Genomic DNA, 15,302 nt, shown 5'->3' with positions numbered 1-15,302 from the left:
AAATCTTTGTGAAAATAAATTGAACATGATTCTTATACACAATAATATTGACATTAAGTGTATTCAACAGTTTATTCTTGCTACACTTAATAATTTGCTGTTCAGCATTTATTCCCAATTGTCTTGCCATCCAAGCTGCAACCCTAATACTTGAAATCTTTGTGAAAATAAATTGAACATGATTCTTATACACAATAATATTGACATTAAATGTATTCAACAGTTTATTCTTGCTACACTTAATAATTTGCTGTTCAGCATTTATTCCCAATTGTCTTGCCATCCAAGCTGCAACCCTAATACTTGAAATCTTTGTGAAAATAATTTGAACATGATTCTTATACACAATAATATTGACATTAAATGTATTCAACAGTTTATTCTTGATACACTTAATAATTGGCTGTTCGGCATTTATTCCCAATTGTCTTGCCATCCAAGCTGCAACCCTAATACTTGAAATCTTTGTGAAAATATTTTGAACATGATTCTTATACACAATAATATTGACATTAAATGTATTCAACAGTTTATTCTTGCTACACTTAATAATTTGCTGTTCAGCATTTATTCCCAATTGTCTTGCCATCCAAGCTGCAACCCTAATACTTGAAATCTTTGTGAAAATAAATTGAACATGATTCTTATACACAATAATATTGACATTAAATGTATTCAACAGTTTATTCTTGATACACTTAATAATTTGCTGTTCAGCATTTATTCCCAATTGTCTTGCCATCCAAGCTGCAACCCTAATACTTGAAATCAAATCTGCCAATAATATTACCATTGCTGTATTTTCATCTCTTTTTGAGTTAGCTTCAAAACCTAGTTTTATAATCCTTAATGTTTTTTATTAGTTTTCAATTGACGACAACATTTTCTAAGCAATTCCAATACCCAGGACGACGACAAATTCTTAACCAAAGGACAGAACTATTATACCAAATGCATAATATTAGTTTCTATGTATCCACAACTGCATTCCTTAACATCTTTGATTTTCTTCATAACTAGCTTATCATTTGTACTTGAAATTTCATGAACATACTTAAACAAAACTACTTGTACTTTTATTTTCTATATACTTATTATTGACATGTTCCCAAATGAGTTTCCAGTTGAATAGTGGATACAATTTTTCAGTATTTGGAACATATTCACTGTTTTTCATTAAATGTTCATCACATACCACTTTGGTTGTTATCTGTGGAGAAGAGGAGGTCATCTTATGAACGCTTCTTCTTCGTACTTTAGGTTGCCCAACCGGTTGCTGCTGCTGCTGCTGTTATTACGGATGAAATGAAGGCGAAAGCCGGTTAAATCACGTTATTATTTTCTACAGGAAAACATATATTTTCTGTTAAAATGTTGAAATATAATCACTATTGTTATATATGTTGTTAAAATGTTTGAATATAATGACTCGTTCACCGGTGTCACTCGACTCGCGTATGTACTGAGAACGATGATAACGTTAGAAATGTTACCAATGATACACAGTGTTACCAACGTTGGGTGGGATTGCTAACGTTGCCAATGTTACGGTAATATTACGATGTGTATTTCAAAGAATTTTTCCATATACCGTTTACACAGAACCTAACAAACCCACCTAACCTAACCTAACCTAACCTAACCTTGGAGGAGTTGCCAGGTCACAAACCTCACGTTATGTACTACTAACGATAAAATTAGCCACGTTTACCAATGATACACAGTGTTAACAACATTGCAAAGACATCGCTAACGGTAGCAATGCTTGGGTAATATTATCATGTGTGTTTTAAAGAATTGTTCCATATACCCTTTACATAATATATAAAAAGGTTACAGAACCTAACAACCCAACCTAACCTAACCTAACCTAGAAGTGAACAGGTCACAAACCCAATACAGTATAATGACTTTTGTTGAATGATGACTTGCCTTTATGACCCGGACGGTGAGGAAACTTGCGGATTTTCCTTGGGGGCAGGCGACTTTTTCCCAAAAATGTACCTTTATAGCTCAGTGAGGAAAGGAAATCATGCAATAAATAAACAAAATGAGAAATAATGAACAATGATTTCAATATTTTCAAATCAGTAACATCAAAACATTTCATACATAAACTATAAAGACTCGTGTCAGCGTGTTCAACGTGAAAACATTTGCTACAAATTTGAACTTTACAAGTTTTATACTGTATTGGTAAGAGACAGTTTTGGGCCTGGTTGATAACACTAGAGGAAAGACGAGGAGCTTACCATTTCAATTTCTTTCTCGTCTATCACCAAGTGGGGACAGAGATGGTCCCATGAATAGTGAATGAAAGTCTCGCATCTTAAATAAGGTTTTTCATTATTCAGCAGTATAGTATCTGAGTTGTTTGCGGTCTTGTTTTCATTCAGTAATGAATATTTTTCTAGCGTAAATTGCTAGTGTATTATATTTACATTTACAATATATTGTTCATTGTACTCCATCTATTAGTTTTGATTTTTGCATTATTTTAATTGTTTTGACACTCATCAGGGAGGCAACCGTGGCGTGGTGGGATTCTTCTTCTCAGCAATTGGGAAAGCCAAAGCTTTGCCTGTCGGAACGAAGAAAAATGCTAGGCAGCATAATCCGTTGGGAAACACACGGACTGGCATTTGACTGCTTAGAGGGCCATCCGTTGCCATGGCAATGGACACTATTATCACTTCAGTGGTTGGCCTGGGGGTAAAGCCCTTGCTATGACGTTACCTTCTCTCACGATCACCATCCAGTCATAAAATTGGTAAGTTTCTGCCTACTGCGCATTTGCTCTTTGCGTTGACAGGGTCTTGTGTCACCAATGTAAGGTTTTTCTATATTTGCGACTTGTAATCTTCTTTAACTGCCTGCCAGTTATGTGACTTGGATATATGTTTGTTCCGACACAGATACAAACCTCGGCTATATATAGGGTATTGCTCTCGGCAACGCCGAAAACCAGCCGAGACAATTTTAGTGAGGGATTATTACCCCATCCGCTAGTTAGCGGGAGGGGGTTGGGGTAGACTAGCTATCCCGTTGACTCACACCTGTGGGTTGAGTAACCACTTTTGCTTTTGGCTGGGTAGTGTGTGGACGTGCCTCTCTCTCTCTCTCTCCCGTTAAGACTTGAGAGTTGTGGTGGCCGATGTGATAAATGTCCCTGACTGGTAAACACCAGACTGGGGATCGATAGAGTCCCGCTCAAACTTGTTGGTTACTTTGGTCGCTGCAACCTCACCACCCTCCTTGTGAGCTAAGGATGGGGGGGAGTTTGGAGGAGCATTTAGGTCTATCTGCCGAGTCATCAGCAGCCATTGCCTGCCCCTTCTTGATCTTAACTTGGGGGGGGGGGGAGAGGGCGCTTGGGCGCTGATCATATGTATAGGCTATATGGTCAGTCTGTAGGGCTTTGTTGTCCTGCTTGATAGGGCAGCAGCAGCAGCAATGTCACTGTAGTCCCTTGCCTCTGCCATTCACGAGTGGCCTTTGAACCTTTAAAACAGATCTAGCTTAACGTTGTTACTAATCTCAAGAAATTAATGATTCATTACCTCTGGTATAGTAATTTCCTTTCCTCATTGGGTTATATTTTCTGTTGGACCCCTTGGGCTTATAGCATCCTGCTTTTCCAACTAGGGTTGTAACTTAGATAGTAATAATAATGATTTTGTATGACTGAGAAATCTCCTATCAGCTCTGTCAGAAATGAAAAATCTGGCTTTTATTAGATTTTGTTTAGCTGGCAAATGATTTGATTGGGTGTTGTATCATAACTGAGAATTCTTGTGTCTTACTGGTGTTTTGTTGCCGAGAAATTATTTTTAACTCTGTTTTATAACTAGGAAATCTGTCCTGAATTTGCAGAGGTGTTTATCTTTGTGGCTTTTTGATGAAGGCTTTGAAACAGATTTGTTTTAAGGTTTGCAGAATTATAGTGTTTGGAAATACTACTGCTGTTACCCAAGGAGTCACTCGCAGTTTTCATATTTCATGGTATTTTTGTTATATCTTCATCGTATTCTCCTACGCCTATTGAGGCAAAGGGCCTCGGTTAGATTTCGCGTCTCTATCTTGAGGAGCTTTTAAAGCAATACTTGTCCACTCGTCATCCACTACGCGCTTCGTAATCCTCCTCCTCCTCGGCCGTGTAGCCCCCCCCCCCCCCCCTCCGGGTCTTCCCATTCTTCGAGCACCTTGTGGAGCCCAGTTGAAAGTTTGGTAAACTAATCTCTCTTGGGGAATGCAAAGAGGAGGACGATGATGATGCCCAAACCATCTCCATCTACCCCTTATCACCATGATCTCATCCACTTATGATGACTGTCGAGTAATATCTCTTATAGTTTTATTTCTAATCCTGTCCTGCCATTTAACTCCCAATAATCTTTTGAGAGAGTTTTCTCAAATCCACAAAATGTGTTGGATATCGTTTCATTGTCATACCAGGACTCGCGTCCATAGAGTAGTACTATCTCACTAAACTGTTCTAGAGCCTGATTTTTATATGTAGTTTCAGGCCATTTGATTTCCAAATTTGACTTAACCTATCCATTGTCTGATTTGCATTTTTCAATCTTTCTTTCAATTCTAATCCTAAAGATGCTTTATTAGAGATCATAGTTGGTAAATATTGAAATGATTCCACCTCATTAATCCTGTTATATAATGACATTTATATTTTCTAGTTTGAACTAACTGCAATTAGCTTTTTAATATTAATATGAAAATAGGTTTATGATGAATAGATTTGTAAAAATTCTTACAATGAAAATATTGACTTATTCACTCTTATATATGCTTAGTTTTCTACGTCAAATTATTGATAATATTTGTTTCTGTTATTTCCTGTCATTGAATTATGAAATCTCCTGTAACTCCTCAACCCTAATCTGCGTCTCTTTTGCAGGATAAAGATGCTAGTCGAAAAACAACTGTACACCCTTTATGGCCCTCCCCTGGCCGAGGAGGTTGGCGGCACAGTCTGGCAGTACTACGCCTTTCCGAACGTGGCAGCCCCCCCCCCCCCCCCAGAGTAGAGGCCACGCTTCGGAACAGCCCTGGCAGCCTAACCCTTAGTAGAGGCCACGCTTCGGAACAACAACAACGGCTTTGGATACAGGTAAGAAGAGTGTGGACCGATTCTGTTGGTCCCGGGGTGGTAGCAGCAGCAGCAGCTTATAGACTGGCATCCCAGACCATTGAGATGCAATACTTGAGATACTCACTACTGTTACAGACATGTCAACTGTGGAACTGACTGACTGTCTGCCAAAAATATGTCACGGGCAAAATTGAGGCCAAAATTTCCAACAATTTTACGTTTAAAGCGATGATCTGTCGGCCATCTTCCTGTAGTCTTGCACCAGCCTCTTTTTATAAGATATTATATCGACGCTGGCCCTGACGACCATTATTCTTGAAGTTTCTCCTTAAGAATGTTTTTTTCTGTCATTGTTTATTATAATTCTGACCATCCTTTGCATTCAGATCTTCCTTGACAGTACCATCCTGTTTGTAATAATAAGCATGCAGTTAATTCTAATAGTCAGGCCTTGTCCATCATGAGGCTCAATACTACACAGTATTATGGAAGTGTTATTCCAGCTGCGACGACGACCAAGGTGTGGAATGATCTTCCTAATCTTAGGGTAGTGGATTCGGTAGAACTTGAAAAGTTCAATCTTGCAGTGAATGTTTTGATGTTGAACAGGCTGACATAAATAATCTTTCTTTATAGTTTGTATATGAAGGATTTGTTTTAATGTTACTGTTCTCAGGATATTTGATTTGAGTTGTTCATTTCTTTTCTCGTATTTTCTTGATTTCCTTTCCTCACTGGCCTATTTTCACTTTTGGAGCGAGCCCTCGGGCTTATAGCATGCTGCTTTTCCATCTAGGGTTGTAGCTTAGCTAATGATAATAATAATAATATTATTATTACTGTTTGTTTCTAACATTAGTATAAAGCTATATATTTATAGGAAAAGGAAAATTTAGTCATTAGAATCTTTGAAATTCGATCTTTTCCAATCTGGATTCTTGTGTTATTGTGCGAGACAACCCTAGTTGGACATGCAGGATGCTATAAGCCCTATGATGGCTCCATCAGGGAAAATAGCCCAGTGAGGAAAGGAAATGAGGATATAAAAATGTCCGTGTGTGTACCCTGAATGTTGTCATTATAGAAAGTGGCCATCGGCTAACTGGAGTACAGTATAATGATGAGCCGATATTATTTGCTGAAATACTTTCATAACTAAAAAGATAAACTATATGTTTTTTATCAATAAAACTATAATGAATCCAAAATTTGGTCTGTGATGTTTCTTATTTTATTCAGTATTTTGTATACAGTATATATATATATATATATATATATATATATATATATATATATATGTGTGTGTGTGTGTGTGTGTGTGTATGTATATTATCAATAATAGGTTAATTTTTAAAGGCATAAATGACTAATTTTAAGAGAAATGTAATAATTCCCAACTATAGACCCAATGATTAGAAATGCCTTGTACATAGAACTCATTTTAAGAAAAAGCAAAAATGCTGTGAGGGGAAAACGTGTTACTGGTGTGACTGTGTGGTGATGATGTTACTGCATATGTTCTAATCGCTTTTATCTCCTCAGAATGATGAACGGAGATGCAAATGACCTTCTGCCAGACCCCCTCTCCCAAGATGACCCCAAGGTCTATGCCATCATCCGAAGAGAGAAGGTTAGTTGAAGCAAATTGCATCGCAATGATCTATTTCGTATAGTTACCCTCTTCATTTAACCTTCAAACCTTCTCTATACGCTTAAATTTTGCCTCCTAATCGTGTTTTATATTTGGTATAGTTACCCTTTCTACTTGACGATAGAACCATCTCCATATATTTAAAATCAGGCCAACCAAACTCCCCCCATTCTCTTTCCATGGCCAAACCCCCTCTGGGTTTGAGCATTCTTATATGTCTGCTACTCTGTTTGTATGGTTCTGCTACATGATTTGATGTTTTTGAGGGGTGCCTGTTAGCCATTGTATAAGGCTACCACGTGTTTAGGTCTGCTTACTACGTAACGTTTCCATTGTATTTAATAATGTGATTTTTTCAACTGCTTGTTATGTCAGGTATTTCTGCTTGGAAACCAAACTTGACTTTCTAGTTAAGACAGCATTGGAAGAAGACCAAGTTGTGAAATGATCTTCCTAATCTTAGGCTAGTTGAATCAGTAGAAGAAGAACTTGTAAAGTTCAAGGTTGCACCAGCAAATGTTTTCACGTTGACCAGGCTGACACGAGTCTTTTTATAGTTTATATACGACGTATATCAGTTTTGACGTTATTAGTTCACGTGACATATCTGTTTTGACATTGTTACTGTTTTTAGAATGATTTATTGTTAATTTGTTCTTATCATTTATTTTCTTATTTCCTTTCCTCACTGGGCTATTTTTCCCTATTGGAGCCCTTGGGCTTATAGCATCTTATTTTTTCAACTAGGGTTGTAGCTTGGCTATTAGTAGTCATATTAATATGGCCTTTTTTTTGTTTTTGTTTTGACTCCAGTCCCTCCCCACCTTGTATTGAGTGGCCTCCTGGACTCTGGCTACACTACTAACTTCATACCTCCATTCCTCTGCCCCTTATTGCAATCCTTGAGTCTTTTGAAAATGATAGAGACAATACGATTGTAAGAATCCCAGAAGATAAAAGTATTTTAGGTAGGTTTTTCATTGTTTGTTATAAACAGGTTTTAGACTTTATACTTTGAGGTCATTGGTTGAGTCAATACCTTCAGTTTTGTGGGATGCAGGAAATGAACACTAAATTGGAGGTGGATTTAACTTGTGTTTTAATAATGAAGTTTTTTGGACTATGGCTGACTCACTCTTGATAAGTAGATAAGACAGCATTTGTACTTTGAATGATTTGTCTCGTACACTTGACGGAAAGCTGAGGAGGAGGAGGAGACGTCGTGCGACAGCAGCTGAACTTTGCAATAGGTGATGCTGTGTATAGCCAAAGATCAAGTGTTGACAATGCTGCCTTTTAAAGTGGCTGATGTTGTCAAACCTTTATCGAAAGCGTTTTTAATTTGATCAAGTGCTATACAGATAAACCATTGCTTATCAGCACTTCAAATAGTTTATAAAGATGTTTTTGATCAATTGTTTTAAAGATACAGTATTGCCAACCATTTTTCTTTTTTAACCTCCACCAATGAAGATGGTTATGTTTTCACCCATTTGTTTGTTTGTGAACAAGTTCCTGGCCACAATTGACTCGTATAGTGAAACTTTGACGAATTCATTGTTATTTTGAGACGTGAAATGGATTCCATTTTGAAATTCTTAGGTGAAAGGTCAAGGTCGTCGAGCGAAAGGTCTATCGAAAAATGTGCTTACAGTTGAAATTGATTGTGGGAAAGGCGAGGAGCAGCTGGTTTCGAGACATTAGCTGCCGTGGTGGAGTAGTAGTGGATTCAGAATACTGTACCAATAAAATGTTTCTTGCAGGTATTACGGAGGCAACTAGCACATCTCCCAATATCTGTGGAAACTCTTTTTGTCTCGCAGTTGGACTATGTAGTCAAGGGTTAAAACCACTGCCAATAACTTTGGTTGATGATAGCTGCAAGGCCGTGCTATTGTAAAAACTGCCAAATTGTAACCGACCCTTTAATGTAAGGATAACTGTAGGAAGAAAAAAAAGTTTTGCTTTTGTCTATACTGTACTCCCAAAATACTTTATATTATATGTAGGAAGAAAGTACCGATATAATGTTTCTTCTTCCAGGTGTGACGGAGGCAACGAACACATCGACGAGATAGAGAATCTCTGCAAGGAGCAGCGTTGTCTAAAGGCCTCATTCGAACTGGACCCAGAGAAATGGGGCGTTAACGCGCAGCCTTATTCCGGCTCTCCGGCTAACTTGGCCGTGTACACGGCGTAGGTGGAACCACATGGACGTATCATGGGTAAGGCAACGGTATTTTGTTGTGGTAGGTTGGCCAGGGCACCAGCCACCCATTGAGATAACTACCACTTGAGTTATTGGGTCCTTTGACTGGCCAAACAGGACTACATTGGATCTCTCTCTCAGGTCACAGCTCACATATGCATGCACATACACCGAATAGTCTTCTTCTGGCCTTTTCACTTCCCTGTCCTCGTACACTTGACAACGCGGAGATGGTTGTTACGTGTTCTCTCGTGGTTTGTTTATTTCCTCGTTTCCTACCCTTGCTGGGCTATTTTCCCTGTTGGAGCTCCTGGGCTTTATAGCATCCTGCTTTTCCAAGTAGGATTGTGGCTTAGCAAGTAATAATAATGATAATTTGCAATCTTGTTTGCACTTATATTAGCTTGGTTAAACTAATCGATTTCCTTAGCCGATTAGTTTTAGTATATTTATGGGATCAGGATAGAAGACGACATTGGTTTGCCTTTCTCGTTGACTATTATTTTTATTATTATTCTTACTAGCCAAGCTACAACCCTAGTTGGAAAAGCAAGATGCTAAAAGGCCAGCAGGGGCTCCAGCAGGGAAAAAAAGCCCAGTGAGGAAAGAAATGAAGGAAATAAATATATGTACCCCCAGTAAACTTGCGACTGATCAACCTTTTCAGGCAATGAGTTTTAGAATGTTTTTTTTCATAATCGACGTAGAAATAAGTTGTTTTGGCTTTCACGTTGGTTATTGTCCTTAATAAATTTCTGACTGATGAATTTGAAGGGAATATTTTTATATTAAAGAATATAATTATTTGAGATATTTTTGTGTTGAACAGGTTTGACATAAGTATTATCTCTTCTTCATAGTTTACATATGACAGATCAATATATTAATTATTCATAACTTCTCTTATACAGTAGTTTATTTACTTTCTTGTTTCCTTTCCTCACTGGGCAATTTTTCCCTATTGTAGCCCTTGGGTTTATAGCATCCTGCTTTTAATGAGTTGTAGCTTAGCTAGTAATAATGATAATAAATAATTACTCTTGTGTTCTAGTTCCACGAGTCTTTAATTGGAGTCAGAGTTTTAATTCATTTCTGTGCCCGAATTAACGCAGTATCCCTCTTATCATGTTTCATTTGTTTTGTTTTTTTTGAGAAATTCAAGTTGAAGATTTCAGAATCATTTTTAAAAATTCAGGCAAATAATGGAAAATATGTTGGTATCTTTCTTGAAAACTGAAGTTTTGTCAGTTTTGCCTCTGAAACAAAAATAGGAATACAGATGTATAAATTAATATAGAATTATATATATAGATTATAGTGTAGATGTTTGTAATCAAGGTGTACTTTATACAAGTGAGTTCAAGTAACACCAAATGATATAACCTGTGGACGTGTAATTCATCCGTTGAAGATTGAATATGATAGTGACTTGGTACATTTGTACTCTCAAAGAGCCAACCTAAATTATAGTATCACCAAGAGTCTAAACTTGCCAGATGTCGTCAGTCTCCCGTGTTACTTACTGTATCCATAGTAGATTCATATTTGACTTGACTGTATTTTTTCAACGCATTCTACATTAAAATCATGTCATTAATATATTATTTGACCAGGAAATCAAGAAATCACACTTCTTTGTATAATAACTTTTATTATGATGTATTTTGTTCACAAACCTGTCAAATGAAATGATTTGAACAAAATCTCTATTTTTGCCAAACATATTACTTGTAAGACCTTGCTTACCAAAAGTATCTGAAAGTTAAGAGTCTGGTTTTATCAGTAGTTTAAAACTGTCTCCATTTATCGCAGGTCTGGACCTCCCCGAAGGCGGCCACCTGACCCACGAAGGCTTCTACACGGCCACGAAGAAGGTCTCGGCCACGTCCATCATCTTCTTCGAGATCAACCTGTCGACGGAGCTCGTAGATTACTACGACCAGCTTCAAGACAACGCTAATGCACCATAACTTAACATCCAAAGTGTGACCATATTTTACTTAATATATTAACCCTTTTACCCCCAGGCTATTTGGAAATTTCCAACCCTTAACCCCCAGGGGGTTATTTTTTTCCCAGCACATTTTGCAGTATATTTTTTTTAAATTGCTCTAACAGCCTTAATTTTTGTCATAGAGGTCAGGTTGGTCTCATTCTCTTGGAAAATGCCTGAATTTTCTCAAAAGATTATCAAAAATATGAAAAAAAAAAAAAATTTTTATAGCATTTTTTTGCGAGGATGTACTGGTACGTCCATGGGGGTAAAGGGATGGCTTTTGTGAAACGTACCAGTACGTCCTTTGTGGGTAAAAGGGTTAATGCTATATTTCAACATATGTCTTGTATCTTGAGTCCTAAATCCAGTCCTTCATTTGTGGTGGAAGGTGGGAGGGGCGTTGTTGAATGTAGTCTTAGCAGCAGCCTCGAAGAAGGTTTTGGTGTTACCAGTAGAACAACGGCCCACAATTCCTATGAGCGGCTAACGTCGTTCGCCATGTCAAAAAAGCTCTGGTATTTTGACAGATTGGCCGTGGTTTTCTCATTTTTATTTTGCGGTTTTTATATAAACTGTTATGTACAGTCAATGTAAAACCTATTGTAAAGCTTTTTAAAAGGTATATTGCAGTTACATTAATTCCATTTTTTATCAGAAAGTACTGGAGTGAATTTTATTTTGTACTTGACTTTGAATAAGCTTTATTTCTTTAGATGGTAGAATCAAAACTGTGTCCATTTTATCATTGTATTTGTTTAATTTTGGAAAGATGATATCAAGTTATGTAGTGTCTTGCAGGATTGTGATATATCCCCAAAGTGTAAAAATGGTCACCTATTCCTATATGCCATATGTTTACATATTCTGGTCAAATGTTATGCATAAATTTGTTCAGCCATCTTTTTGCCATTTATTTATAACTGTATATTCATAATTGTTATTAACAACAAAGTTCAAATTGTTTCTATAATTGAGTATATTATTCCTGTTGTCTCTTTGTATGACCATATCGCATCTACAGTCACGGGTGACATTCTTATTAATATTATTTGTTCCAACACGGAGTACTTACCTCAAACTACTTTCCTAGGAGTATCTGGGATTCTCTTCCCAACCGACCAGCAGAATTTTATGTAGGTTCCCCTATCTCCGTTTTCTGTAGCGGATGAATAATACGCTCCCTGAGGCAACCCGGGTCAGTGAGCGCGCGTGGCCAGGTCTCGGTCACCAGTAGTAAGTTTCTGAAGGTGGCGACGTGATTAACACGGCGCCGCACGCTCTCATCCCGTGCGGGGACCCTTTGTGTCCCCACGTGTTCAACTCTCACCTTACTGTGTATTCCTTTATCCACCTCTTTCCCCTGTGTTGCTTGGTGCGGCATTTTTATTAATATTTTAATTGCAAAGGTAGAGTTATTCCTTTTCGTGAAGGCACGAGCCACACTATTGCGTGTCTTATGATGAATTCCTTAGTGTAGTCACCAGTGATATTATATTTTTGTCATCCTGAGTCCGTTCCTTCCAAGTTGCCTTTGAAATCTATGCATCTAATGTGTAGCGTTTTACGTTTCCTGCGTAGAAGAATCACGGTGGTCTGAAATGCAAAAGCAATGATTTGCGAGTGTTTTTTCTCGCTTCCTCCCTTTTGTCTTGTCTCATTTTAGTGGAGCTTTACCTGTTTCTTCTTTATTAACGATTGCAATATACTTTGATTATTTCTCAGACCATGTCTACACAGCAATTTTCTTCTTATCTTTAGCCTTAGGCTCCTATTTCATACATATTGCATTGGCTGTTAATCTTTGACGTATCTTTATATATAACGGTTTGGTCAAACTACCAAATAATGATAGTTTTCGGGTCTCGTGCTCCTTGCATTCAACTTGGTTCTTGTGTGTGTTTCTGGTCTTTCTGTGTCAATCTACACCCACAAACTTTCTTAGTTTGTTAACCCACCGTCTTCTCTTCATTCCCCTACTGTTTTGACAGTGTCTATGTCCCCATTCTGCTATTCTTAATGGCCACCTATTGTCTGTCATTCTCATTATATGAGAGAGAGAGAGAGAGAGAGACATACTTGCTATTTATTATGTACTTGTACTTTTAGGATAAGCCTTTGCAACGGCTCCTCTATTCTTTTCTTTATATGGTATTGTCGTTTGTCACTTGACGCTTGTTTGATTATTTTTTCTTATTTTCCACAGTTCTTGAATATGATTTTTTCTGCTTTCTATTTCTTTTTGATCACAGTTGCTGAAACAAAGAATGTCCGCTATTATTTCACGTTCATTTTCAATATATGGTTGATGTAATAGTGTGCAGTTATTTCTTGTTTCCTTGTATATCTCGCAGTGTAATATAAAAGTGTTGCAATGTTTCTTCTTTTTCTTCTTCTTCTTCATGGCCACACATACATACATTTTGTATCTGCCTCTCCAATTTAGATCTAAAGTGTGTGTTCTTGCCTTTATCAACAGCTTAGTTTTTAACGTGTGATTAAACCAGTTAACTTTGACTATTTCTTTCTTATAATGCTTATATATTCTTAGTGTTTCTTTCTCTTCCATGTCCGACTTGCACATTTTGGTGTCTACATTTCTTACTTTCTCTTTCAATTTTGCAATAGATGAATGTTCTATTTCTGACAGATTTACGTCTACTATTTGCATGTCTTTCTTTATTTTCTTAGTCAATTTTGTCTCTTTGGTCGTAGAACTGGTGTAGGAATATGTCTCTTAGCAGCTAATCATGACTTGGCCTGTCTAGAAGATGATGCTTGACCCAAAGGATTATTTGGTGATTGACGTCTCATTTCTTGGCTGAGGAAGCGCCGATGATGATCTCCGACCTCAGTGCGCTGCTAGCAGTGTATGTTGGTAGCTCTAGAATGTCTCTGTACACTTGATTGTCAATCTTTTGGAAAGTCTTTAATTCCTCCTCTGTGTATTCTAGAATTTCTGCTGCGTGAAGAAAAGATGGCATTGCAATTGATTTCCAGAAAGTTTTTCCTATTAAAACAGGAGCCAGCATTTCTATGATTTAAAAAAGACTTCCGTCAAACCCACTACAGTCAGCGGCGTCCATCATCCTGGACACGCCAGAAGGAAATAAACTACACGCAACCCATACATCGATGGTCAACTTTGAGGTCGGATCTGTGAAGTTTCTACTTTATCATTTTGTCTTGCCCACCTTTGGAATTCCTGGAATTTAGTCTATTTTTGTGGTAGAATTTATCATTGGTAATCAAATATGCATTTGTGGGTAGAAAGATGAAATAACAGTAAAAGCAGGAGGGTGCATTTTGCCTATAAAAAGTCATGAGAGAGTGAGTGCTTGTGTGGGTACGGAGAGACAATTAAGTAAGGTATCAGCTGTACTTAAAAGAGAAGTGTTGTCACCCCAGACACTTACGAGCATATCACTGGCCCCATGTCAGCCTCTTCCATAAGGAACCAAGATCTTGTTTAAAATAAATGACATGTAGTATTAAAGGGTTTGTCAGAAATAAAAGAGAACAGAGCTGATATAACGATAGTTAATATGTCAAATAAAAGACTTGTGTTAGGATGTGATTCTGTGTGTGAATTAGAGTTATGTGTAATTGCTAATTATGGAATCTTCGGAGCCACAACTTTAGCCCGCAGAGACAATTGCACTCAAAACTTGATTATGCAAAAACTATTTCCGCCGGAATAATAACCTGTACTTAGTAACATTGTAAATAATTAATCAGATGTAATTGCCACTGCAGACGAGTCACACAGGAGGGTTGATCAATTTTGCTTTAGCATTGAAACTCGGCAGGCGGAGGCTATCAGTTCAAGGCCTTATAAGGCACCCATTCAATTCCAGGGAGAGATAGAAAGGGAAATTAGTAGATTAAGTGAGCAAGGGATAATCAGAAAGAGCAAATCCCCCTGGGCTTCTCCAATTGCAGCTGTTAGGAAAAGGATATATCAGTAAGATTGTGTGTTGATTATAGGAAGTTGAATACAGTCACCAAGGATAATGTATTTCCATTGCCCTTGATCGAAAAATTACTTATTAAGGTACGGGATAGTAAATATTTTACAACCCTTGATTCAAAATGTGGATACTATCAAATAACCAGGCAAGAAGACAGTAAAGGTAAAAGAAAATTTATAAATAATGATCAACTATTTCAGTGTAATTTTATTCCTTTCGGTGTTTAAAATGCTCCAATTAATTTTCCTAGAGTAACGATGGCAGTGTTTATTTCCCTTAATTGTCCATAATGTTCTGGTTTATTTAGACAATATCATAATTACAGGGAAAACGGCCGAAGAATATAATAACATTCGTAAAGTTTTTGA

At 37.3% G+C, this 15,302-nt stretch overlaps 1 long non-coding RNA gene across 1 annotated transcript in view; it reads left to right on the top strand.

Annotated features, from left to right (window-relative positions):
• LOC137635419 (uncharacterized) overlaps nucleotides 1–14,058 on the top strand; it is a 15,967-nt gene extending 1,909 nt beyond the window's left edge. Inside the window, exons 2-6 of the long non-coding RNA XR_011042673.1 lie at nucleotides 2,521–2,770; nucleotides 4,916–5,128; nucleotides 6,653–6,740; nucleotides 8,805–8,986; nucleotides 10,783–14,058. This is a non-coding gene — a long non-coding RNA (uncharacterized lncRNA). The remainder of the gene's footprint in view (nucleotides 1–2,520; nucleotides 2,771–4,915; nucleotides 5,129–6,652; nucleotides 6,741–8,804; nucleotides 8,987–10,782) is intronic.
• Nucleotides 14,059–15,302: the final 1,244 nt, after the last annotated feature.

The sequence above is a fragment of the Palaemon carinicauda genome, unplaced genomic scaffold (genome assembly GCF_036898095.1).
Source record: "Palaemon carinicauda isolate YSFRI2023 unplaced genomic scaffold, ASM3689809v2 scaffold121, whole genome shotgun sequence".
NCBI lineage: Eukaryota > Metazoa > Arthropoda > Malacostraca > Decapoda > Palaemonidae > Palaemon > Palaemon carinicauda.
This window is presented reverse-complemented; position numbering and strand designations above follow the sequence as displayed.